The sequence below is a fragment of the Sphaeramia orbicularis genome, chromosome 6 (genome assembly GCF_902148855.1).
Source record: "Sphaeramia orbicularis chromosome 6, fSphaOr1.1, whole genome shotgun sequence".
Classification (NCBI taxonomy): Eukaryota; Metazoa; Chordata; class Actinopteri; order Kurtiformes; family Apogonidae; genus Sphaeramia; species Sphaeramia orbicularis.
The window spans coordinates 23,783,498-23,809,393 of record NC_043962.1 but is presented as its reverse complement, the minus strand read 5'-3'; the positions used below and the strand labels follow the sequence as shown (position 1 = coordinate 23,809,393).

General features: G+C 36.2%; 1 long non-coding RNA gene across 1 annotated transcript; it reads right to left on the bottom strand.

Moving 5' to 3' along the window:
• Positions 1-408: 408 nt before the first annotated feature.
• On the bottom strand, positions 409-23,122 carry LOC115421409 (uncharacterized). The gene is made up of 3 exons (XR_003935673.1): positions 22,991-23,122; positions 4,585-4,599; positions 409-423 (listed from the first exon to the last, which is right to left on the bottom strand). It is a non-coding gene; the product is annotated as an uncharacterized LOC115421409 (long non-coding RNA).
• Between the last annotated feature and the right edge of the window lie 2,774 nt (positions 23,123-25,896).

Below are 25,896 nucleotides of genomic sequence, written 5' to 3'. Positions count from 1 at the left end.
ATATCATTAACTGAACATAAAGGAAGTGTCTATAATTACTGGCATTTGTCGAACTACGTGGGTTTTACTGGTAAATCAGTGTTAGAACATGACAGTGTTTCCAAATTCACTATGGAACCTCTGAACATCCAAACTGGTCACAACTGATGATGATAAAAAGCTGTGAAACTGCATTTTATCTAAATTATTTAAATGTATGGATAGGATTAATGGTTCATTAATGTTATAAATCGTTTTAGGAGATGCCTTTGGTCAGCAGCAGCTGTTTAGCTCTGATGAATAGTGCATGTGGCAAAAATCCATCAGAGCCTTCATTCTTTTTGGAGACTCAGACTTTTTGTGTCTGACATAATATTATGTTAATTAATGTTTTGAGCTGCTATAGACTCTATTTTACATTATGGAACCAGCTGGTCCAGGTGACTTTAAGGTTCAGATACTTCACCTGGTTTGACATAATGACCCTCCCCATATGTTGAACTCTTGAGTATGTGCTAATGAACTCGGGAAGGAGGTACAGGATCAATTGTAACAAGCACTATAACCATTAATTCGTCTTTCTGTCCATTAAACGTATTAATGGGCAGCTCCCGTGGGACAGACAGGGACAGGGGGGCTTTAAGATAACAGCAGCTTCCACCAATTGTTTTTGTGTCTGTAAACACATTAAGTGAGACTTGTCTTTGTAATTTATTTATTAAGATATTCATGTTTTTGTGCATAGCATGAGTGGGTTTTATTTCAGGGTAATATTTAATAATTAGGCCAGTGTGTCCCTATGTGCTTTGTTTTTATTCCAGTGTCTGGTTATGTCTAGTGTGATTCAACAGTTCCTTTAACCCTTAGGGGTCCACAGTCACGGCCCCGTGACTGAATCACATGACATTTTCAACACGTCCTAGCGTCAGAAGTCGGTCACGTAGACCACTGGGGATAACTGCATTCGAAAGAGACTTGAAACACTCTCCCATTTTTTATTTGATGTTGATAGAGCAAATACAACTGCAGATATGACGTTTTGAAACCGCAGCAAACAAACGTGAATCAAAGTAGGAAAATGAGGTGGGGGGGTTATATTTCTGACCATATCTTCATCATTTTTTGTTCTTTTTCAAAACGGAAAAAACCTCTGAATCTGCGAATTCTAATCCACAGACTGTATTAGCATTGCAGGTAATAATGATGTTGACTCTCACCTGAACCGGATGCAGAAACCGGGAGGACCGGTGGGTGAGAAAACCGTAGGAAAAGGCCTATGTAAAGATATGGTTTTATGTCAAATATTTGAGTATAGTTTTAATTTGTAAAAATTTGATTTTTATATACCTAGTATTTGGAGCCAATATTCACTTTTAAAGTCTTTGAAAAGGTTTATGTTATTTATGTAATAAATTATATAAATTTTTCAAATTGGATTTTATATTTTTTGTGTGTTTTTTGGTGTTTTATTTAGGGATGGGAATCAATAAGAATTTAACAATTCCAATTCCATTATCAATTTTACTTATCGAACCGATTCCTTATTGATTCTCTTATCGATTCTCATTGGATGAGGGAATAAAAGAGTACAAACGGGTGTGTTTGCATTAACTGTCTTTTATATTTCCATCTGCACAGAAAATATAACATATACAATATGTGCAACTAATAATAACAGATGACACCGAGCCCGGTTTTTTTTTTGGGGGGGGGGGGGGGTGCAGTGAAAGTGAAACCAAAGATGCTTTACTAATTCCTCTATTGCCGCAATAGAGGAACTACGTGGAACCAGTTGAACTCTGTCCGTCTTCCATTGTTGTGCACCTCATTTCCTTTCCCCTACCTTCAGAAACTTGTATGTGAGGGGGTATGACGTTTGTTGCCCATACTGGAACCAGAACTGGGCCCGGCGTTCACTCTGCCGCTACATTCACAAGCGTCACTAAGTAGCGAATCAAATATGTGACATTCCTGTAAATGAATCACATGCTGTGGACAAATGTTTGAGCAGATTGGAGGGATTCCACCATTTTGAAGAAATGGAAGCTTTGACAGTGTTCCAGTGGACCTGGTGTCGTCTTTTTAGACCGTTTCTGCCTCAACACCATGTTGGCTATGTTTTGACCAAAACAATGCAGTGTACGTGTGACGTCATCGCGCATGCACAAGGAAGGCGGAATTGATAAGCAGAATCATTAAGCAGGCAGGCAAACGATTCTAAGGAATCAAGCTACTGGGATCCAGTTCTCAAAAAAAAAAACGGTTCTCGATTCCCATCCCTATTTATGTTGATATAGTAGGTTAAAGTGAAAAAATAACAGGCAGATGAGATAGATGAAGTTATGCTGAAAAACTAGATACTAAACATGGGTATAGTAAACATTTCTTTACATAGTATATAAAAGCAAAAATCAAAATTACTCAACAACTGCCAAAATAGGCTCAGACCCCTAAGAGTTAATACAAGACAGTTTTCTCTCATGGGAGTCTATGAAGTAACCTTAACCTTGAGTGATGTGGTCTGCCTTCGTTATTTTTTTACTTCATCATGATAAGGGATCCTCAGTATGTATGTACTAATCTGACAACAAAGAGTCTGGATGACAGCAATCTGTTGTAGTGACCTAAATGAGTACTAATATTAGATTTAAACATCCTCACATCTCTTGCTTTGAAACTATTGGGGAATGTGTTCTCTCGCTGCTCGACTTGATCTGCCCGTTGGGATTTATCATTACAGCAATGTGGATGATTAAAGGCTAAATAGCTTAAAGCGCCTGGAAGAAAGGAAGGCAGAACATGAGAGTTAGATGTGGATGTTTGAAGGATGTGAGGTTAATGCGGTGCCATGCTGGGTAACCTCATCTCTGCCTCCGGACCCTGCACTCCTGAATTCCTGAGCTCAAAATGACCTTTGATTCTTGTAGGATAGACATTATAGAGGCAACCTGGTGGTAGTAGTGCTGTGAGAACTCAAACCACAAACCTAACATGATGTGACATAAAACAATACAATATAATAATCTATATCATAATACTGGAAGGTGTGTGTCTGTGTGTGTGTGTGTGTGTGTATGTATGTGTCTGTGTGTGTGTGTGTCACTTCTGAGAAACTGAGTCGTTTTTAACTGGCCAATTCGGTACCTACAGTTGAGGAATAGTCCCATCTCCATATTAAATATCTTGGCAAGTTGGTAGGACCAACATTTTGGGAGATATTAGTCATTCTGGAATACGAAAGCCTTATAATCACAATGCTCGGTTGACCAGAAGCGCAGTACCATGCTGCATGATGGGAAATGAAGTTAAAAAATAGGACCAAGGCTCCTGTAGTCCAACTGCATATTTAAAGATATTAATTGGCAAACATTTGACTTTTCAAGGTCACTCAAGGTCAAAGGTCATGACACTAAATAAAAGCCCATATGTGACTTACTACCTATTGCTAATAGTAAATATATCAATATCATCAACTGTTTTGAAGTTATAGGACTTTGAAATGTGTCCCATGGGGATTTTTTTAAATTTAAAAAATGCATAAAAATTAAAAAAAAATATTTCCCAATTCTCTGAACAGACTGGGTAGACTTCCCCCAAAGATGTTCCACAACAAATGTCAAGTCATTCTGACTGACGGTTTTGGAGAAGAAGATTCTTGAAAAATTGTTTACAGACAGACGGACGGACACCAACTGATACCTGTTCCTAAAATCAGGAACAACGCATTTACCAGCTTCAGTCCATGACAGTTGATGGGAAGCGCAGTACCACGCTGCATGATGGGAAATGAAGTAAAAAAAAATAGGACAAAAGCTCCTGTAGTCTAATGGCATATTTAAAGACATTAATTGACATTTGTTTGACCTTTCAAGGTCACTCAAGGTCAAAGGTCATTGCACGAAATAAAAGCCCATTTATGACTTAGTATCTATTCCCAATAGTAATTATATCAATACCTTCAACTGTTTTCAAGTTATAGCACTTTGAAATGTGTCCTATTATAAACCAATGGGGATTTTTAAAATTAAAAAAAAAATCATAAAACATTTAAAAATCAATACTTCCCAATTCTTTGAACAACCTTTGTGGACCTTACCCCAAAGATGTTCCACAACAAATATCAAGTCATTCTGATGGATGGTTTTGGAGAAGAAGATTCTTGAAAAATTGTTTATGGACAGATGGACGGACGGACATGAACTGAAACTTGTTCCTAAAATCAGGAACAGCGCATTTACTAGCTTCAGTCCATGGTGGTTGATGGGAAGCGCAGTACCACGCTGCATGATGGGAAATGAAGTTAAAAATAGGACCAAGGCTCCTGTAGTCCAACCACTTATTTAAAGATATTAATTGGCATACGTTTGACCTTTCAAGGTCAAAGGTCATGGCACTAAATAAAAGCCCATGTGTGACTTACTATCTATTGCCAAAGTAATTATATCAATATCCTCAACTGTTTTCAAGTTATAGCGCTTTGAAACGTGTCCCATTATAAACCAATGAGGATTTTTAAATTTTAAAAAATCATAAAAAATGAAAAATTAATATTTCCCAATTCTTTGAACAAACTTGGTAGAGCTCACACCAAAGATGACCCACAACAAATGTCAAGTCATTCTAATTGACGGTTTTGGAGAAGAAGATTCTTGAAAAATTGTTTACAGACAGACGGAGGACGGACGGATGGATGTCATGACAGTTGATGGGAAGTACAGAACCACACTGCATGATGGGAATTTAAATTAAAAACAGGAACGACACATTTACTAACTTCAGTCCCTAGATATCTGTATTAATAAGACCCATGGTTCCCCACGGGTCAACGCACTAGTTCTAATAATAATAATAATAATAATACAGCCACAATTTTATGCAGAGGCTTTTCTGGAGCATTTGTCAGATTCTTGTAAGTAATATACGATTGTAATATAGAGAACATGCATTTCACAGTGGGGAGATGTGATGTTTTTCCCTGTTTTAGCTTCAGCTGTTATCTGAAGATTAACCCATAAAGACCCAAACATCCACGGGCGTCCAAAGTCTTCTACTGATCTAAACTGTTTAATACCTTTTGATCCACTAATCCTATCAATACATGTAAATAATTGGTGTAAAATACAGTTTGTCATCTTTTCATGGTCATCAGATATGACCCATTTGGACGTTCAGAGGCTCTGTAGTTATCGTGGAAACAGTGTCATCTTCTACAACATTGATTCACCAGTAAAACCCATAGAGTTTGATCAGTGACAGTGGATGAAGACACTTGTTTTCTGTTCAGTTAATGATAGATTTTGAGAAAAAGTCACTTTTTCCTCAGGTTTCCTCTGTTTCTGATACAATAACCCTCAACTTCAATCTGAACTTTTATGAACATCTACATGATCAGTAAATTAAATACAGGAAATTCCATGATTTTCACTGAAACAATGCAAAACACAGAGGATAATATTACAATAAATGGTGATAAATCACTTCAGAGGAGGTAAACTTAGAGGAAATAATCATATGGGAACTACCACAAAGGAAACACTGGGTCTTTATGGGTTAAGTTTCAAAATATTCATAAAATTCTCTTTATGATGCCACCAGCTTTATGAAATGCACCAGTTGCTCTCACAGTAAAATATCCCCACGACATGATTCTGCCACCAGCCTCACCCTTTCTCTCTTTATAAACACTTCTATTTTTCACCTCAGAACACTCCGCCAAAAAAAGTATGATTTTTGTCAGAATGCTCATTTACAAACTTTAGTCATGCTTTTGCTTTCCGCCTTTGGAGTAGTGGCTCTCTCCTTGAGGAACTGCCTTTCAGGTTAGAACGATGCAACACTCTACTGTGGATGGAAATATTTTACACTGATTACATTCTGGGTTTTTCTTGCTTGTTTTCTTTGGATGCTTTCAAACTCGTTGTACCAAATAGAATTAATACATATATCCTTCCTGAACAATTTGCTGGCTGCATTGTCCTGTGACTTTTGTATTTACATTGATATACTATTGTTTGGACAGATACATGTTGTCTTCTTAAATATTTAGAACATTTTCATTAATTCTTGACATTTTAGGGAAAAATTTCCAAGTCACACCTCCATCTTGCCCCAGTTTTTGTGACTTTTGCCAAAAATAGAACAAAACAATAATTATTAGAAAATAGAATAAATCATGTTTAAAAGTATGGAGATGAAAGCACTGGAATATGAAGTATGACTCACTACATAACCATTATAACAGAAGTGTCAGCTAAAGCAAATAAAACTTGTCAAATTAAACTGAAGTATACTGTACTGCAAGGTTCTAATAGTTTTGGAGTTTTTATTATAGTTTAGTTTTATTTCGTTTTGACTTTTTTTTTTCTCTAATTCAGTTAGTTTTAATTCGTTTTTAGAGCAGGTTTGCTAGTTTTTATTAGTTTTCATTATTTTCTAAATGCTTAGTTTTAGTTTAGTTTTAGGTTTTTTTTTATATCTTTTATCTTCTTCGCTGTCGTATTCAAATAAATCCCAGACAGGACTCTGCTGCTTTCTCCCAACTTTAGTCTCCATGTTTCCAGGTAGAGTGGGGACCAGAAGATGACTCTAAACGACAAGTGACAAGAAGTGACGGATCGTTAAATATCATATGGTGCTGCTAGCTAAAATTACTCGAGGGAAATAAATCGCTTTCGTATCAATTCGACATTGACAAAAACAAAAACGAAGGGAATTTTATCCATAATTTTTATCAGTTTTAGTTAGTTTTGTAAACACACAATACAGTTTCAGTTAGTTATCGTTTATTTCTTTTAATTCTAGATTTTATTTATTTCAGTTAATGAAAATGTTTTTACAATTCTAGTTTTTGTCATTTTGTTAGTTTTTGTTAACAATAATAACCTTGCTGTACTGTACCGTCTTCTTCCACTTATCCGTGTCCAGGTCTCGGGGGCAGCAGAGGAGCACAGACCGCCCTCTCCCCAGCCTCTTCCACCAGCTTCTCCAGGGGAATCCTGAGACGTTCCCAGACCAGCTGAGAGAGATAATCCCTCCAGTGTGTCCTGGGTCGGCCCGAGGTCTCCTACCAGATGGACATGCCCAAAACACCTCCCCAGGGAGGCGTCCGGGAAGCCTCCTCCCTAGATGCCCAAACAACCTCAACTGGCTCCTCTCGACATGGAGGAGCAGCGGCTCTACTCAAAATCCCTCCCAGATGTCCGAGCTCCTCACCTAAGGCAGAGCCGGCCCACCCTGCCCAGGAAACTCATTTTGGCCACATGTACTCGCAACCTCGTTCTTTCGGTCATTACCCAGAGCTCATGATGGATTGGAACGGAGATCAACCAGTAAATCGGGAACTTCGCCTCTCAACTTAGCTCTCTCTTCACCACAACAGATCAGTTTAGCGTCCACATCACTGCAGTCTGATCTGCCTGTCGATCTCCTACTCCATCCTACCCTGAATGAATGAATGAATGAAATAAATCTTTATTTCGAACATGTAGACAGTGAAAAAAAAAAAAAAAAATCAACCAGCAAAATATAAGTACTGGTACATAAATGATTGAAAAGCAAACAAACCACAAAAAAAGATAATAATAATAATAATAATAACATAAATAAAACAAATGAAATGGAATTATACATGCTCAAAAAGGAGTAGAAAGAAGTAAAAACTTATCTACTCCTAGCCCCAATTTCTATTCCTTATGATTACTATATTGCAATTATTATTTTGTATGAATATCAATATAATAACAACAATAGTAGTATAACAATATCACACATCTTTTTTCCTATATACACTAATATGATAATACCCATTTAGTACTTATCCTACCAAATATTAATACCAGATATTAATAAAAACTAAAAAAAAAAAAAACACATGTACATATATTATATAAACACATATAATACAATTACCCTCACTTGTGAACAAGATCCTGAGATGTTTAAACTTCTCCATCTGAGGCAGGACTTCCTCTCACACTGGGCACTCCATCCTTTTCCAGCTGAGGACCATGACCTCAGACTTGGAGATGCTGATCTTCAACCCAGCTGCTTCACACTCAGCTGCAAACCGCCCCAATGAGAGCTGGAGGTCACTGCTCGATGAAGCTAAGAGGACCACATCATCCACAAAAACCTGAGATGAGACCCTCCCACCACCGAACTCAACCCCCTCTACCACTCGACTGCACCTAGAGATTCTGTCCATGAAACTGTCCACTAAACTGAAGTATGTCAATTATAATATCATTTCTATATTTTTATCTCCCTGCTGTGTTAGGTGTTAAATTATGGACTTTTCACATTAGTTCTCAAGATATTACAAATGCAGCTTATGCGCATGTCTGGCCCATGTCTGAGTCGAAAGCTATGATTTAAACAGCGTGATGTAGCTTGTGATAATGAAATGCTTTGCCTGAAAGGACTATTGTATAAGTTCCTTGTATGGCAACACAGCATGGTTAGATGATGCATTACATTGCTTGTTAAGATGAAGCCAATGAAGTGGATTTTGCCCTTCCTTCTCCGTAAGTGGTAGATCACAGAGGGTGCATCTACTTCTCTGGTGTGCTCAAGCACTTGTGTGAGTCTGCTCAGGTAATTACAGCATCTGTTAAGAGCTTTGCTGATTGTTTTTCATCTCCACATGGTCACCACTGCAGAAAACCAATTACCCAGGGGAATACTAAATCACCAAGACCGATTTGTTATTCTATTGCAAAAGGCAGAAAAACCTGGATAAGAGTGGGAATGTGTTTCCATTTGTTTACATGCTGGTAAAACACATTAACAGGGGATAATACAAGACAGAGCTTTATGCAATAAAATGGAATAATGAGAAAATGTTTAAAGTAAATAAAACTATGTTAAATAATATTGTATAATAAAAACACAAAATAATTCTTTGGTGGCTTATAGTGGAGTAACAAGATCCACTGAAAGCTATTTTCTTAAAAGTATACATGTTTTTTCCCATGTCCACTGAAAAACCCAATTTATTCTGTTCTTTTGAGTCTTTTTGTATGAAACCACTCTCATTACAGTAATCATGAAAGTTCGCAATGCTATTAAATCAGGCAAAGCCACCAGAAAATAACCTTAAGTGGGCCATACTTGTAGACCTAGTTTCTGTTTTCACAATACATGCTACTGCTATTTCAAGGTTCAGGACATGCGTGTGCATGGTTGACTCAGAGGCAAAATAGTACAGTATGCGTCACTGTGAGCGCTGCTGTTTATCATGTTTAGCAGATGCTTCTATATCAGCTGTTACAGGCTGTTGTCCTTCTCTGAACTATTTAAAATGTCAGAGCTGCACAGATTCATTCCTTCAGTAATGTGACTCGGTGAAACCAGATTGTTTGGATGGATAAATGGTGTGATTCACATTAACTGTTGATTAATTGTTCTCATTTATTGCACGCGGAATAGTTTTCTTCTTCTCCTGACCTCAATTTTCGACGTCCTTTGTAACCACTGTGATGACTTTGAGTCCTATTTTCTCCTCTCTGGCTCCTCTTTTGCTCCTACTGCAGTGCTTTTGCGAAAAACCCATAAGCCGATTTTAGTTTCCGTATAAAAAAAAAAAAAAGCGAGGGAAAAAACAGATTCACAATGAGAAAAGTGAAAAGCTTTATTCTCCTGGAACTGCGCCGGATTGCCTTTATAGCAGTGCCTGAACTCTTTTTATTTCGGCAGTCCTTTAAACTACCGTGTCTAATTGCGATGGCATTTTTAATTAAAAGTCAAGGATATGTGGTTGTTTGTGAAGGGAGACTAATCTGTTCTTGCCTCCACCTCTCCCAGTGCTAGCTATCTTCCATCTATCTGCCTAATGAGAAAATAGAGAAGCCAGCGCAGGACTTGTTGATATTTGCTTTTCTCTAAGAAGATTTCTGTGAATTTACGATTAGCAACCGAGCCTCAGACCATGCGACGCTGTAGCTCTGAGACCTTATGGATTACCAAAGATAACAATGGGCAATTTTCTTCAGGCTTCCTTTACAAAGGTTCCCAGGCTCCCATAAGTGTGACAGCATGGTCAACTCAATAGTGTATTAATTAAAACAAAATCATTTCCACCAGGTACAATACTTGTTTTTAATTGTGATTTAGTTGATACTTTGAAAACACTGTACTCTACAAACTATTATTAATTCAAAGACATCACACTTATATCTAGGTGTTTATGTGAATGTTAAGTTTTCCTTCCGCTCACCAGCTGCTGGGCGAATACTTTTATTTGGAGCAGGAGGGTGGCATTGGGAATAGGGAGACAATTATTCAAACTAAGGACACAGGTTCAAGCCCTTTACATTGGCAAGCATCCGTCTTACTGAAATGTTGGTGGGTAAAAATGCAGAATCCCTGCCAGTTTGAGGTCTGCAGTTCTGTACCTGCCTCCCAGGTCTGACCTCCCTGTGAGAGGACAAGCAGGGTACAAGCACAATGATCAATGGAAGATCCAATCATTATTTAATTTCTAATTTTGAAGTCACATTTTGTCATCTTGGACTAAAATTTGTTTCTGTCAAGTTCCGATATATTATTTTTTTTGTAATTTGACAAAGCATGTCTTTACCAGTTTTCAATAAAATACACACATTTAACATATTTGAGTCTGAAAACATTTAAAGAAATAAGAAAATTCATGCTGTAGACCGTTAGAAGATGGCGCGGAAAAAATTATTAGACCATCCATAGTCATCAAAAACAATGGTTATGCAATCCAGTACTAACTCCTGTGTGTATCATGTGACTAAAACAGACAAAAAAGAAAACATAGAATGAATAAAAGCGTTGTTTTTGTCAGTACAGTGCCATAGATATTGATGTAAGAACTGAAGTGATTTTGGTTATTATCAAGAAAACATGGAAAATGAATAGATATCAGCTCTGAAATTAAACTTTTATGAGCTATTTATGTTGTTATCATTATATTTGTCTAAACAAATATACCTTTAGTTGTACCAGGCATTAAAATGAACAAGAAATTGAAGAAAACAAGGGGTGGTCTCATATTTTTTTCTGCATCTGTATAATAGCCTCATATAAAACACGGTTCCATCTGTGTTGCCATGGTAATGCTACATGATGCTTGTACCAATTTAGTTGAACGTCAGGTAAAAGCGCAACAATTTTTGGAAAACAGAACACAACTCAAACAACAACACTTAAATGGGTAAATATAAAAATCAAGCTAACAGTTGGAGACAAGAGATGAATAATGTAATAAAACAAAACACCAACGTGATCAACTTTGCACCGTTAAGCTAACACTGTGCAGATCCAACAGAACATGTTTTATTTCTCTACTGCTAAAACTCACTGAATGAACTAAAGAAGAGCAAAAATAGAGGTTACTTTGTGAATCAATGATTATATTTGGTTTTCTGAATCATAACTTGGTTTTATACAATGTTTCCCATACAGTTAGAATACAATATTTTTACCTCCTTTCATGAAATTGATCTTGACAATGTAATTGATTCTTGATAAACTGTAACTGGGACTCAGTACGTAATCAATGCATGTTATCAAATTAAGAATATATTTGTATTTTGTATTTATTTATTTAGTCACAGGACAGTGTGTATTGGCATTAGTTGCAAAGAACAAGATACATGCACCAGATTTAGCAGAGAAGCTAATTTCCATCTGTTATCCTAGACAAACGACTAACATAATAAAACATTACATAGATTACAAAGTACTAATATACTGGCAGAAAACTGTTAAACATGACAGATATGGGAAAGTTTGCTCAGATGTGCCTGAAAATGAAATTATCATAGGCAACAGTGTATGAATGAAGCTTCTGCTACCAGCTAATCTATTGTTTTGGGGATTTAAAAAGATATATTATCATTACATTTGTTTTGCAAGTCTATATACTAAAACTTAATTCATTAAAGAAAGACCGAACATGAATTTGGAACGAAGTATAGGTGTGTTTGTACCCATGGTTGCGGTAATAGCAGAGGGCGATGTTGCCCTACTCCACATTAAAGGGCCCAGTGGGGATGCAGAGCCACAGCTGGGACTCAGCAGAGAGGAGAGATTAACATTGTGATCCACCATTCTGCCTCATGGAGAGGGCCCAGTGCCCAACCTTACAGCTGAGGAGGCATAGCTGAGCCTGTGGGCAAGCTAACCCCAGAGGTGGCCCACAGCCGCAACAAAAAATCCAATTGATTCTCCCTTGCACAACCATCAGCCAAATGCAGTCTCCAGTGGGTTTTACAATGGCAGCCTTCTGGACACTTAAAGGAAAATGTCACCTGAAGTTCTGTGGAGCACAGAGGGGACAGCAGGTTCAGGAAAAAAGCCTATCCAAGAAAAGTAGTAGTTTTTAGTGTCAGGCTATTCTGTTTCTAAATCTAGCATGGTTTGAGTCATATCTGGAGCAGTTATGTCACAGTTTTTAACTAATATGTCAAGGTATTTCAATTAAATCAAAGACAAAGCATTGCCCCATTTGCACCCCCGGTACAAGCAGTGCATACAGGCCCAGGCTGATCATACTTATATAGATTGCTCTGGAACATCTGCCATGAAAATGGCATGGTCAATGGAGAACTGTAAAGCAGAATTATGTGTGGAGAAGAGGGGGTGTGTTTGGCACAAAGTGCTGTTGCTATTCATCAGCTACAGTACCATCATGGCTCCGGGGAGGCAGCATGATGTTTGCCCATCAGCCAGCTGTTGAGCTATAAATGGCAGCAACCATCACTTACACAGATTCTACAGCTACATTTGCCCCTGTACGTACTGTAAGTCAACAAAATGTTTTGGTTCACATTAGCCACTGGAGATTTACAGAGCAAACTTGTGTGAAAATAAAATTACATAGCAAATGTCAGCCAAAATTACTCCTCTGCTTTTGTGTATTTTAATCTAAGAAATATATTTAACATTATTTGTTTTTAGAATTATACTTTCATCATAAAGGGGAGATAAAATGTACTTTAACCCTGTCCTGCTTCCACGTGTAAATATGTGTATAGTTGTTGAATTTCCCCACTGTGGGGTCAATAAAGTCTGTAATCTAATCTAATAACATAACATCAGTGATGGCTGATAACATCCGAAATAACATCAGTACAACTGGTGCACAGCAGTTATGAATATGTAATAATAATAAGAACCTTTCTAAGTATAACTTTTTTTCTTTTTTTTTTTTAACTTCAGAGACATTTTTGCTAAAATCAATGCATTTATAAAATTCCTCCTCATATAATTTTAAGTGGGGTGGTGTGCCCCCTATAGACCAGACCACCACTGGTAGATATAAGATTTTACAACAGGAGAAAAAAGAATCGCATAATTTTTTTTTTTTTTTTTTTTTGTAGCTTTATTTATAGAACATTTTGGACAGACAGGTATAAAATACAGATACAAAATAGACGTCACTTGTCACACCTGAATGTCAGCTCCCTTCTCTCCCACCACCCGCCACCCAAGGCCGATCAGTCAAAACCCAAATAAAAAACAAAGGAATAGTTAAAGAAAACAATTCAACTTAAAAAAATAAAAGATACAAGATACATGTATACATGCAAAAATATAAATTGAAAAATAAATAAATAATATTAAATAAACTAAATAGCAAAAAGTAGATAAATCTGTACACATATCCATTTTCCAACTCAGAGGAAAAGTCCAGTGAATGTACGTAATTAAAAGAAGGATCCCAAATAACATGAGATGATTTCATCGAGCCTTTTAGTGTGTAAAAAACAGCTTTTGGTATCATTTTGTGGTTTAGGATTAGGACTATTGGCTGAACAAAAAAAGTATTGAAAGCAGAAATTACTTGGCGATGGTTTAAACTTTACTGATGGAAATCATTCACCACTTGTTTTTATATTTTAAGTTGAGTTTCACTTTCATTTGTTGGAGGTGGTAAAATTGTGAGCTGCAGACTGTGAAGCTGCTGCAGATGCCAGATATTGAACAAGGCATCTAATCTCTACTACGAGAACCAGTTTAATGGTCATTTTTGGTTTTTGTTCTGAAACTGAGGGTGGTTTTGTCCTAAAGGTCAGCGTCTCAGGATGCATCCATCCTGCAATATTAAAAAAGATCGAGGTGAACATGAGGCCATGTGGAAATACTGTTTTCGTACTTGTAGACATGGGGCATTAAGCTGCCTGTGCTACAAAAAAATGTGCTGGCTTCTTTCTCGGGAAATGTGGCTGAAAAATGGCATTGCTTCACGGTACATTTTACAGAAAAATAAATCAACCATTAAGATTTATTTGTTAAGTTAAATACACAGCCTCAGGTAAGATCAAGGCTTGTGTGTATGTGTTTGTTGGTGCATCAAGGCAGAAAATGGTTGAAAATTTCTGCCAAAACCCCTCAAGTGGCAAAAAACTAGTCCATATCCAAAACTGATTATGCTCTCTCTCTTTGACCTTCATAACGTTAATTTAGCACCATTAGATACACCGTGCTATCACAGCAGTGTAATGTGTTCTGTCTGGCACTTGCTCCAACATGCATGAATCAGCTGGAATGTGTACAGTGCAGTGTGTGTTTTGTCGTGTTGTGTTTGAGGGTGTAAATCTGTGCCCGTGGGGGGTATAGGGTGGGATTCAGGGGGGAACTTAGGACAGCAGATCCCGTCCTTGCCTGGACTTCTATAGCCTGTACATGGTTGTGTGTTGAGCAGGAGGTGGGTGGTGTAAATTCTCCCAGCTCTTCCAGGCATCTGAGCCCACTCGCTAGGCCTCTTTGGCAAAGAGAGAGGGACCAGGTGTCGGCTCTCGTACAAAGGGCTTTGATGCCAGAGTGCAGTGAGATGTCGGATTTGGAAAGAACCTCTTCTGCATAACAGTGTGTGAATCTGTGCATGTGTGTGTGTGTCAGTGAGTGAATGAGAATGTGAACTTCAAGTAGCTGCTGCAGTTTGACTGAACTTAAGTGAAAACAGATTAATAGTTGGTGACACCTTGTCAGCTTTATCTTTCCAGATCGTAATCTAAATCAAACTTTTAACCGAAGTATTATCTGACACACTGATTGTCAAAAGGCCACTTTAATACACATCTGATATTCCCGATATGACTCATTTATAGAAGGACAGCCTTTAAGTGAGTCGCTTCAAGCACATTTAACAGTAACTATTGAGGATTTTTTTTCTCTGTTTTGCGCTATCTCTGTATTTAACCCTTTCATGCATAGTGGTCACTCCAGTGGACAGTTCTTCTACAGCTGATCTCTTGTATATTCATGGATTTTGTTTTAGTTTCATATCTGCCAACACATGCATCATCCCATACACTACAATTGATAACATTACTGGAACTTTGCTGTTCTTGATAAACCTGATCTAACATGTTTAAGTGTAAATCAATTGCTTGTTACCGTTATTAGACTGTAATTAACAACACGAAGATTTTTTTTTTTTTTTTTTTTTGCATATTATCTCCATGAAGTGAGTAATGACTTGTATTAGAGTTTGTTAAAATGTGAGAAAACATCAGATTAACAGCAATAAAATGTTCTTATTTCATAGTTTTCACACAATATATCAGTAAATACTTGTTTTGTTTGCTTTCTTTGGTGTCCAGTTTAGTGGACATTTTTGCAACTCTATGGAAAATAGCTTCATAAAAAAATGCCTAAAGAGAAATAAAAACACTCAGGAAAAAAAAAAAATCTTGATTTAGGTTCTCATAATTCATGCATGAAAGGGTTAAGCTAAGTCTTGGCTCTAAAGCTCAGAAATAAGTGTAAAAACGACCCTTCAGCTGATCTAGTAATGATGCAATTCCACTTAATACTTTTAAATAACATATTGATTTAACCCTTTCATGCATACTGGTCACTCCAGTGGACAGTTATTCTCCAGCTGTTCTCTTGTATATTCATGGGTTTTGTTGTTTTAGTTCCATATCAGCCAACACAGTGGACACTTATGCATCATCCCATACACTGACATTCAGACCAATACTGTAACTTTGCTGTTCTTGATAAACCTGATCTGCGCTAACATATTTGAGTGTAAATCAATTGTTCTTTGTTAGACTAAAAGTTTTTTTTTTTTTTTTTGTTTTTTTTTTTTTGCATATTATCTCCATGAACTGAGTAATAACTAGCATTAGAATATGTTAAAATGTGAGAAAACATCAGATTAGCAGCATCTCAAAAAATCTCAAATTTAGCAAAAAAAGTCTTGAATTAAGCCAAAAAAAATCTAGACTTAACAACTTTTTTTTTTCTTTGTTTTAGTGAAAAAAAATAACATTACATTATGAAAATATTTACATTTACAAACTATCCTGTAACAATAAAATGTGAATAACCTGAACAAATATGAACAACCTGAAATGTCTAAAGAAAATTCAGCACAATTTTAACCATTTTTCTGCCTGTTCCTCAGTGTTTAGTGTCTTTGTAGATCTGATCCATAATGCACATGGACAAATGAGAAGTTGAGGAATAATATTGTTAAAAATGCACAAAATTTTCTTACGTTTTTAAATTTAAATTTCAGTTTTTTCAGGGTTTTTTTTTTTTTTTTTTTGATCGTTTATAAAAGTAAGTATCTTCATAATTTAATGGGGAGGTTTTTACACTAAAACAAAGACAAAAATTTGGCGTTGTCATTATTTATAGGTTATTCTGTTATTATTTTTCTGGTTCGGCCCACTGCGGATCAAATTTAGCTGAATATGGAACTTAACTAAAATGAGTTTGACACCCCTGTAGTAGAGTATGATAAAATGTGAGAAAACATCAGATAAGCAGCATCTCAAAAAATCTCACATTTAGTAAAAAATCTTGAATTAAGCAAAAAAAAAAAAAAATCTTCAATTAAGTTTAAAAAAAATCTTCAATTAAGCCAAAAATAATCTTCAATTAAGTAAAAAAATCTTCAATTAAGCCCCCAAAAAAATCTAGACTTAACAACTTAATTTTTTTTTCTTTGTTTTAGTGCAAAAAATAACATTAAATTGTGAAAATATTTACATTTACAAACTATCCTGTAACAATAAAATGTGAATAACATGAACCAATATGAACCTGAAATGTCTAAAGAAAATTCAGCACAATTTGAACAATTTTTCTGCCTGTTCCTCACTGTTTAGTGTCTTTGTAGATCTGATCCATAATGCACATGCAGAAATGAGAAGTGGAGGCTGAATATTGTTAAAATTGCACTAAATTTTCTTACGTTTTTAAATTCAAATTTCATTTTTTTCAGGGTTGTTTTTTTTTTTTGGATAGGTTATAAAAGTAAGTATTTTCATAATTTGATGTTTTGTTTTGTTTTTACACTAAAACAAAGACAAAAATTTGGAGTTGTCATTATTTATAGGTTATTATGTTATCATTTTTCTGGTCTGGCCATTAGCAGCATTAAAATGTTTTTATTTCATTGTTTTCATCTCCTTCTCTGATATTGGTTTTTAAACACATGTTTCTTTACTTCAAAAATGAAGTGCATGGACATTATGTAACTCCATGAAAAGAAAAAAAAAACTCAATCACATTGTTTTTTTCATACCTAAGGAGGAATCAAAACACACGAGAAAAAAATCTCAACGAAGGTTGTCATAATTCATGCATAGACCCTATTTTTCATGACAGTCAGATAAAACCCAATGATTCCATCTAGTAAAAAAGAAAGAAAGAATGGGAAAAAGAACTAGGAATGTGTTTCAGTGGAGGAATGGATTAATATCTGGAGAATTCAACAGTCACCACTTCTTCAAGAACATGGAGGGAACATTGGTGGAAAAATATAATTTGATTTTTCATAACTCCTAAAATTACAGCTAAATATATGTCCTTGTTGGAGAGAATGTGCAGATATCAGTGTAAATCATGCACATGTCTTTTGGTCATGTCCTAAACTTGCATCATTGTGGGATAATGTACATTCAACAATTGTTCAGACATTGGGTTATGCAATTCCTAAAACATGTTTGGTGATGTATTTTGGATGTATTGTTGGTATTAATGTAAGAAAAAATGATAGATATTTGTTTCAAATACTATTAGCAGCCTGTAAAAAGGCTATTACCGAAAAATGGTGCAGATTAGAACCACCTACAACTAACAACTGGATCCAAACTGTGAATGGAATATTTGAGATGGAGATTCTGACCCATAGACTGAAACTGAAGAAGAACAGAGTCATGATAAATGGAAGAAATGGACCATTTTCACTTCAGTGTCACATGACTAAAAACAATTATTAGTCACAAGGTTTATTGTAGTCAGTGTATCCCAATGTACATAAAATAAAATAATGTACATAAAATAAACAATAAAAAGAAAGTAAAGAAAAAAGAAAGGAAGAAAATCAACCTTACCCTCTTTTTTTAGTAGGTGGAACCAAGGAAGATGCTCTAGTCTTACTTGGAAAATGATGAAATTAAGAGACAAAGTAGAAACATTTTAGCTTATGTTGAAATCATTCACAGTATTTTACAGCAGTTCCCCCGATGGGAGTTTACTGACATGAACTGTGCAAGCGTTTCTGAAAATCCATCTGCATTCTGGTGTGATGCATTCTCTGTGTGTTAAGTATATGAACACTAGGTCAAAACAGGTTGATGTTTATCATATTGTTGCAAGTGTAGAGCTAATGGGATGGAAATTGTTTTATAATGTCTGCCTAAACAGCATAAATTCATACAGATAACTGACAAGTGTGGGGCCAAGTGGTTATGACAGCTACTGGCCGGCTTTAGGCCATATTTATCTCCACCACTGTCAATTTTGCCGAACCATCAATTATGGTTCATTCATCACTTTGCATGCGAACGTCTTCAAGGTGATCCTGAACCCTTCACTTAATGAGCTTAAATAGGTTGTGGTTTCTGACTATCCCTTATAGAAGATGATCTCTTTTTCATAGTTTCCTTAGTAAAAGCAGTAATATTTTAAGTATAAAATGTTTTTTTTTTTGTGATGTAATATATAAAAGCCGAGGGCTATTAAAGATGTGTGCTCTTAATAGTACATCAAAGCTTAGATAGCTGTGTTTGACGGGCACTCCCTCATTGCCCTAACATGGTCGACAGACTCACTCCCTGGAAGGTGAAAGTACGCTTGGCATCTCAATGAGGCCAGTTCTGTCACAGGTCAACAGTATGCTGCTGAGTTCATAATGAGGAGGAGAGGTGGAGCCCTTATTTAGGGTTTTTGGTTTGCATTGTCGCCACATATGCCACGTTGCCCTTGAAAGAGGCATTCTCATTATGGATAGTCAGGATGCTGGAGAATCACATTGAAAATTAAATATGCTTATTAAAGGTGATGGATAAATGGATTATGTTTTAATTGGTCTATTATTATGAGTGGTTGATTGGATTGTCCTTCGCAGGCTATTGATCTCAGGGCTGAGGTTGATTAAGAAGTGGACTGAGAGGAGGATGAGTTTCAATGTGCATGAAGAGTATATATTTTACATTCAAGACAAGATGCCCTGAAGATCAGTGGTAGAAAACCACTTAAATTCTTCCTCCAAAGAACCTCTTCTGAATAAATTAAAAATAAGACAGCCATTCATATGCCCCCTGTCAAGTCATTCCTGAATTACTGTGGAATTTTTTTTTTTTTTTTTTTTTTAGCTGGTCCAGTTGGTTACTTTGTGGAACAAAAATACATATTTTATGAGTTTATATAAAATGTTTTGCAAACAGAATTCAATCCAGTCTTTCTTCTCTCTAGTACATGCATCTGAAACGGTATATTAGCTTTTGCAGTTGGTCCATGTGGCTCTGAAGGCAGAGGTGACATCTCACTATGACTTGGGGGTAAAGGTGTGTATATACACACTGCCAGCATGACTCACATTTCCTGCCTCCCTGAGCACAGTCTGTTCAGGTCACACACCCGGAGAAACCCCTCATCGAAGCTTTAAAAACAATATGAGGCTGAGGCCTACTCGTACAACTACAGAGGAGAGTGTTTTCCTCTGTTTTTTTTTTCTGAGTCTACAACACGTGTCTACTATATTTTCACTAAAAACAGTCCTTTGTTCTGACGTCTGTGGACGTTCTGGTCTGTGCATTCCACTCAAACCTGAACTTAAGCCGCATTAAACATCCCATAAGATACTTTTCTGTAAAAGTTGCAGAATCTGAAAACAGAAACAAAAATGAGAATAGCAAAATGCAAACAATGCTTCTGCAGCTCTTTCATCTTAGTTTGAATCAAAACCCTAAATATAATTGTACATGGCAAGGCATACAGTGGTTCAGGGAAAAAAAACTAACAAAAAAAACCCAAAAAACACTGAATTTACCATTAATTACATCCTTAACTGTACAGACGTGTTTCCTTGTTGCTGGTGCAACTATTGAGTCAATAAGTGTTTCATAAGATCATGTTGACTCAGATCCAAATGTATTGGAACAGTGATATAAATTAAGTCATGTTTCCTCTGTCCACCACCACAGCGGATCTGAAATGAAGCAATCAAGACATGATTGAAGTCTGGACTTTGAGCTTTAATTCACGCATGAGCCATTTAGGAATTACAACCATTTTAAACACACTTCCTCCAGTTTCAGAGGCTCAAAAGTAATTGGGCTGACTGACTGACAAGCATCTTAATGGCCAAATGTGGCCCATTCCCTGGTTGTTCTACGTCAAATTAAACAGATGAAAGGTCTGGATCAATGTTCAGTGTGAGTGAAGGAGGCTGTCATCTGACTGACAAAACAAAATAAATCATTTAGAGAGTGAAAACTTTTGGAGTGGCCATATCAACACCCTCGGCACCGCCAAAAGACCAGTCAATAGTTTTATCAACACCATTTCAGAAAGCAAAAGTCACTCATATATTGTGCCTTACAATGTCTTTTGGCTATTTTCAAAACACCCTTGAATAGACGTGATAACTGTTCCTGCTACAACAGCTAACATACATGTAGTGTGACCCATAAACCAATACATTCATTTTAGATTCTCAAATGCAAGTCGGGACCTTCCTAACTTTTGCAATATTAAATGACATTTTAAAGCAGGGGTCTCAAACATGCGGCCTGGGGGCCAAATGCAGCCTACCAAAGGTTCCAATCCGGCCCGTGGGTTGAATTTGCAAAGAGCAAAAGTTCCACAGTCAAGGCTGTGGAACTCATTTTAGTTCAGGTTCAATATGATCTCAAGTAAAATAATAACAACCTGCAAAAAATAATGATTCCATATTTTCTTCTCAGTTTGATGTGAAAAAAAAAAAAAAATTATATTATGCCTATAAATAATGACAGCTTCAAATTTTTGTCTGTTTTAGTGCAAAAAAATAACATTAAATTATGAAAATATTTACATTTACAAACTATCCTGTAACAATAAAATGTGAATAATCTGAACAAATATGAACAACCTGAAATGTCTGTATTAAATTCAGCCCAGTTTGAACTCTTTTCTGCCTGTTACTCAGTGTTTAGTGTCTTTGAAGATCTGATCCATAATGCACATGGACAAATGATAAGTTGAGGCTGAATATTGTTAAAATTGCACTTATTTTTCTCACGAGATGTTTTTGTTTTTTCAGGTTATTCATATATTTTTTGTTTGCATAGTTTATAAAAGTAAGTATTTTCATAATTTAATGGGGTTTTTTGCACTCAAACACAGACAAAAATCTGGAGTTGTCATTATTTATAGGTTATTATTTTATTATTTTACTGGTCCGGCCCACTGCAGATCAAATCAGACTGAATGTGGCCCCTGAAAGAAAATGAGTTTGAGACCCCTGTTTTAAAGTGTCATCTCAGCGTAACTCTTTAAAACCTGACGTGTCATTGCTGACACACCCTGCACATATACAGTTTGAATGGCTGTAACTCTTTCACTGTTTGTGCAATTGGAAAAATTCTAGCAGTTTCTGAAACCTGAGATGTTGTGTTTTATAGGATTTGTTGGGTCATTACGGTAATTTCAATCACGCCTGTACTAGAAGCTGGAGAAGACGCCATTTAGCAGAATTATAACATGCAATACATTGTAAAAGATTGCTAGAGCAGTAGTAGTAGTAGTTTATTCGGTCGTTAATTACTTTAAACACTAAACAAAAACAACATATCCATTGTTATATATACAATCCGACTGAAATGGTTTAGGCTGAAGACTTGACTTATTTTGCCCTATTTACAATTACCGCAATGTTTCCACAAGAAAACAAACAAACATTAAAAAAAAAGATCAATGTAATCATTGCTAAATATACAACAGAAGAGAATACATATTTAATTTTAATTCAGGTAAATCCTGTCCTTATCTCAACTACCACTATTGATCCTAGTCTTTTAAACAAGTAATTTCTTTAGTCAAACCTTAGGTCTATATTTTTGAATAATAGTTCATTTGTACATGTTTTTTAAAGTTTTAATAGTTCTAGGCTGTTTTAATCGATCTTCCAGGCCATTCCAAAGATTAACTCCTCTAACGCAAATACATATACTTTTTTTTATTTCTTGCCTTAGCTTTTTTAATAATGCCGGTTCCTCTGAGGCTATTCTGACTTTTCCTACATTCAAACATCTCCTGGATGTAAGGAGGGAGAAGATTATTGTGTGCCTAGGTGCATAGAGGTTTGAAAGATGTAGAAAAAAAAAGTGATCTGGAAAAATTGGCAAACGGACTCACTCACAGCATATTTTCTGACCTTTTTATAGTCAAAATAAAAAAAAACAAAAGTCCAGACACCATTTTAGGCTTAGGGTTTAATAACACAGAAAGTTATTATAAACTGTTATTCAAGTTTATTAGGACCAGTGTCAGCTGTCTCATGATAAGAACGGCACCAAATATCCTGAAAGAGTACATGGATACCAGTTTATATTATGGTTCAATACAACAGTGGTGATGATTGAAACCCCCCTTTTAAAAAAAAAAAAAAAAAGTCAGACTCAAATAATATGCTTTTTCCCCTCAAGGTTTATTGGTTTTCCCAAGATTCTATGTTTCTATGCAGTTTCTATGGTCACTGATAAAGACTCTTTTGAAGTTGCGCATATACAGTTTAGCATGTACATATATATACAACTGGGTGCTTCTATGAAACTGGTCCTAAAAACAGGACATGGGGGCTAAAAATTCCAGCCAGTTGTAGACTAATGGTATGAAGCAAGTTTGGAAGCACTTTGGGTCTGTTTTAAAAATAAATACTTACTGAGGTAAAAGAGAAACTTTTTCAGATAAAACACATTTTTATATTATTTTACATTATATTTGATACAAAAATCTGCATGTCGCACAGTCAAAAGGACACGAAAATTATGCACAACTTTTTTTTTTTTTTTAATATCTCTTTATTCTCTCACAGGTACGTTTTGGGAATTGAACTAATTATGCAAGGCAGAGTATTTGACAAAAATGCCCGCTGTTGCAAAATCATTCTCGATTTATATGCATTTAACTGGGCAGGTTCTGCATGTAACGCAAGTGGACACAATGGGTTACTTACAAAATCTAGAATGAGACTGCTGATTCATGAAAAACCCACATGTCTGGATTAGAAAAACCACTAGGATCATCAAATTGAACATAGTGTCTTTATTTATAGTGGTATATAAGACCGTTTCAAGCCATGTTTGCAAGATCAAATTCACTGACACCTAGGTAGTTTTTCATGTCCCAATTTTGGTTCTATTTTTGGCCCCAATATTTTATTAAAAATTCATTAATTTTGGGATGGCTCAGAGCAAGAGTGTAATGTTTTTTTTGCATTTATCTGAGGTCATCATTGGGTACTTTCTGGGGGGAAATATGTCTAAATTTACCTTTTATTTGCCAGGTACCAAAATAAACCCAGTTTCATAGAAGCACCCAACTATATAGCACTAAAATAACATGAATGATTAGACATGGAAATGTCTGTGATTACAGAAAATCAATGTGCTAATGTTTAAAAGATATACAGTATATTTTGGATTCTGAAATGATTAAAAAAAAAAAGTACTGGTTGAACTAGATAAACAATCGAAGAGCATGATAAAGGCCTTGTGTGGGTTCAGGGCATAGAAGCAGTTCCATAGGGAGACGGTCTTTGACTTCCACTTTGTGCATAACTCCGTATCCAACTTGCTGAGTGACCACGTTTCAAATCCCTGAGTGACTTTCATCGCTTTAGGCTGTCTCTTCAATCGGTCAAGCAAAAAATATTAATGGGGATAGACTGCCCGAATCTCCTTTTAAAAAACAAACGAACAAACAAACAAACAAAAAAAAACGTCAATAACAAAGCAAAAGTGGTGGACTGCAACCCATAGCAGCAGTTTCTGGAACCGTTTGCTCTGTTTGCAAAAGACTTGAAATTTTACTGGACACTTTTTCAAAGAAACAGGTTTACAGAGATGTTCCTGTCAAGGTGAAGGACACATGCACGAAGGAACTTGAGCACCGCGAAATGACAGAACAGAGAGGATGAAGGAAGCAATAAAACAAATCTTGCTCATTACATTGTTGCTCCGGCACACTATAAACACAGGATCGCCATTGGGGGAACCGTTATCATTTTATTTGAAGAAGAAGAAGAGCAACGGATGGGGGGGAAACAGCAGCAGAAATAATTAAAAGTGCCCTTATCATTACTGTTTTCTCCAAGCCACATGGGAAAGGGAACATTAAATGTCACTGCAGAGAAGTTCACTTTGAATTGTATGTGTCACTCCGCTCATGAATCAATTTATTGGTCTGCATCGCACCTCAATTTAGGTGGCATATGAAATAAAAACTTTAAAGACTCTCTTTCCCCCAATGTATACAGTGACATTAAAGTAAAGATCAAAATAAAGCGTCTAAAGGGTGATTTTTTTTTTTTTTTAAATTTGCATCCAAATCATCTTTCTCAAAACGTCTTACTTAAGTGGACACAAACTTTAGCATACGAAACTGCTATCTGTGAGCGCATACTGAATAAATACACATTTGTTACACATCGTCGGGACATTACAACTGATGTGTCCTGAATATCCAATATAGTTTGACAAAGTTTGTAATAAAACGTCTATTAAGGCTGACTGTCCTTATCACTGTATGCAAAGTAAAAAATTTGATTATCCACAAAAAGGTAAAGCCAGACTTGGTGAGTAGTAATTTTCTTTCTCAAATAGATTATTCTTCCATTTTTATCCTGTTCCACTCTTATCTGTCAACCCACTCCACACTCCGTCCTTGTCTAATTTGCTCTTTCTCTGTGTATTTGCTGCTCTTCTCATGCACCATCATTAGGAGTTTGTGTCACTGTAGTTAAGCTCTCGGGCAAAACAGGTGTATTCATTAACTGTTCTGCAACTATTGCATTGGAGGGTTGATTGTCATTTACCACGCAGAGACCGTTTTAACCACAGTGTGTCCACACACTGGCACTACACATCACACAATCATTACAGGCAGTGGAAGAATAAGACACGACTGGCAAGTTCTGCTCTATTTAATTCAAACAAACCAACAGGTAGTGTCACAGTTGGTACTGCTGGGACACATTTTCTGACTTGAATTCAGCCATTTTTTCTCGTTATTCATTACTGTTTATCTCCAGGACACTGTACAATTTTTTTTTTTAATTTAACCTTTATTTAACAAGGAAAAGGCTCATTGAAATTAAAAATAGCTTTTTCAAGAGTGTCCTGGCCAATAGGGCGTCCCATTTTTGGGACTTCTTTTCTGATCAATCTCTTAATTTGACCAGTTAATCTCTTATATATGAGTAACACCCCCCCCCCCCAAAATTTCAGCCCAATCTGTAAAGTTTTAGACCCCCACCCCACCCCACCACCATCTTCAGGGTGCCTGTCAGCTGAGTGCAGAAAACCCATTTTTCAGTGGAAAATCCTGCATTTGTGGGTTAGTTCTGCCATATTTGCTCATGCAAATGTCATATTAGAGGTTTTGGGGGATGCTACTGTCGTTTATGAAGGTCTCAAATCATGTACAGGTCAAGGTCACATG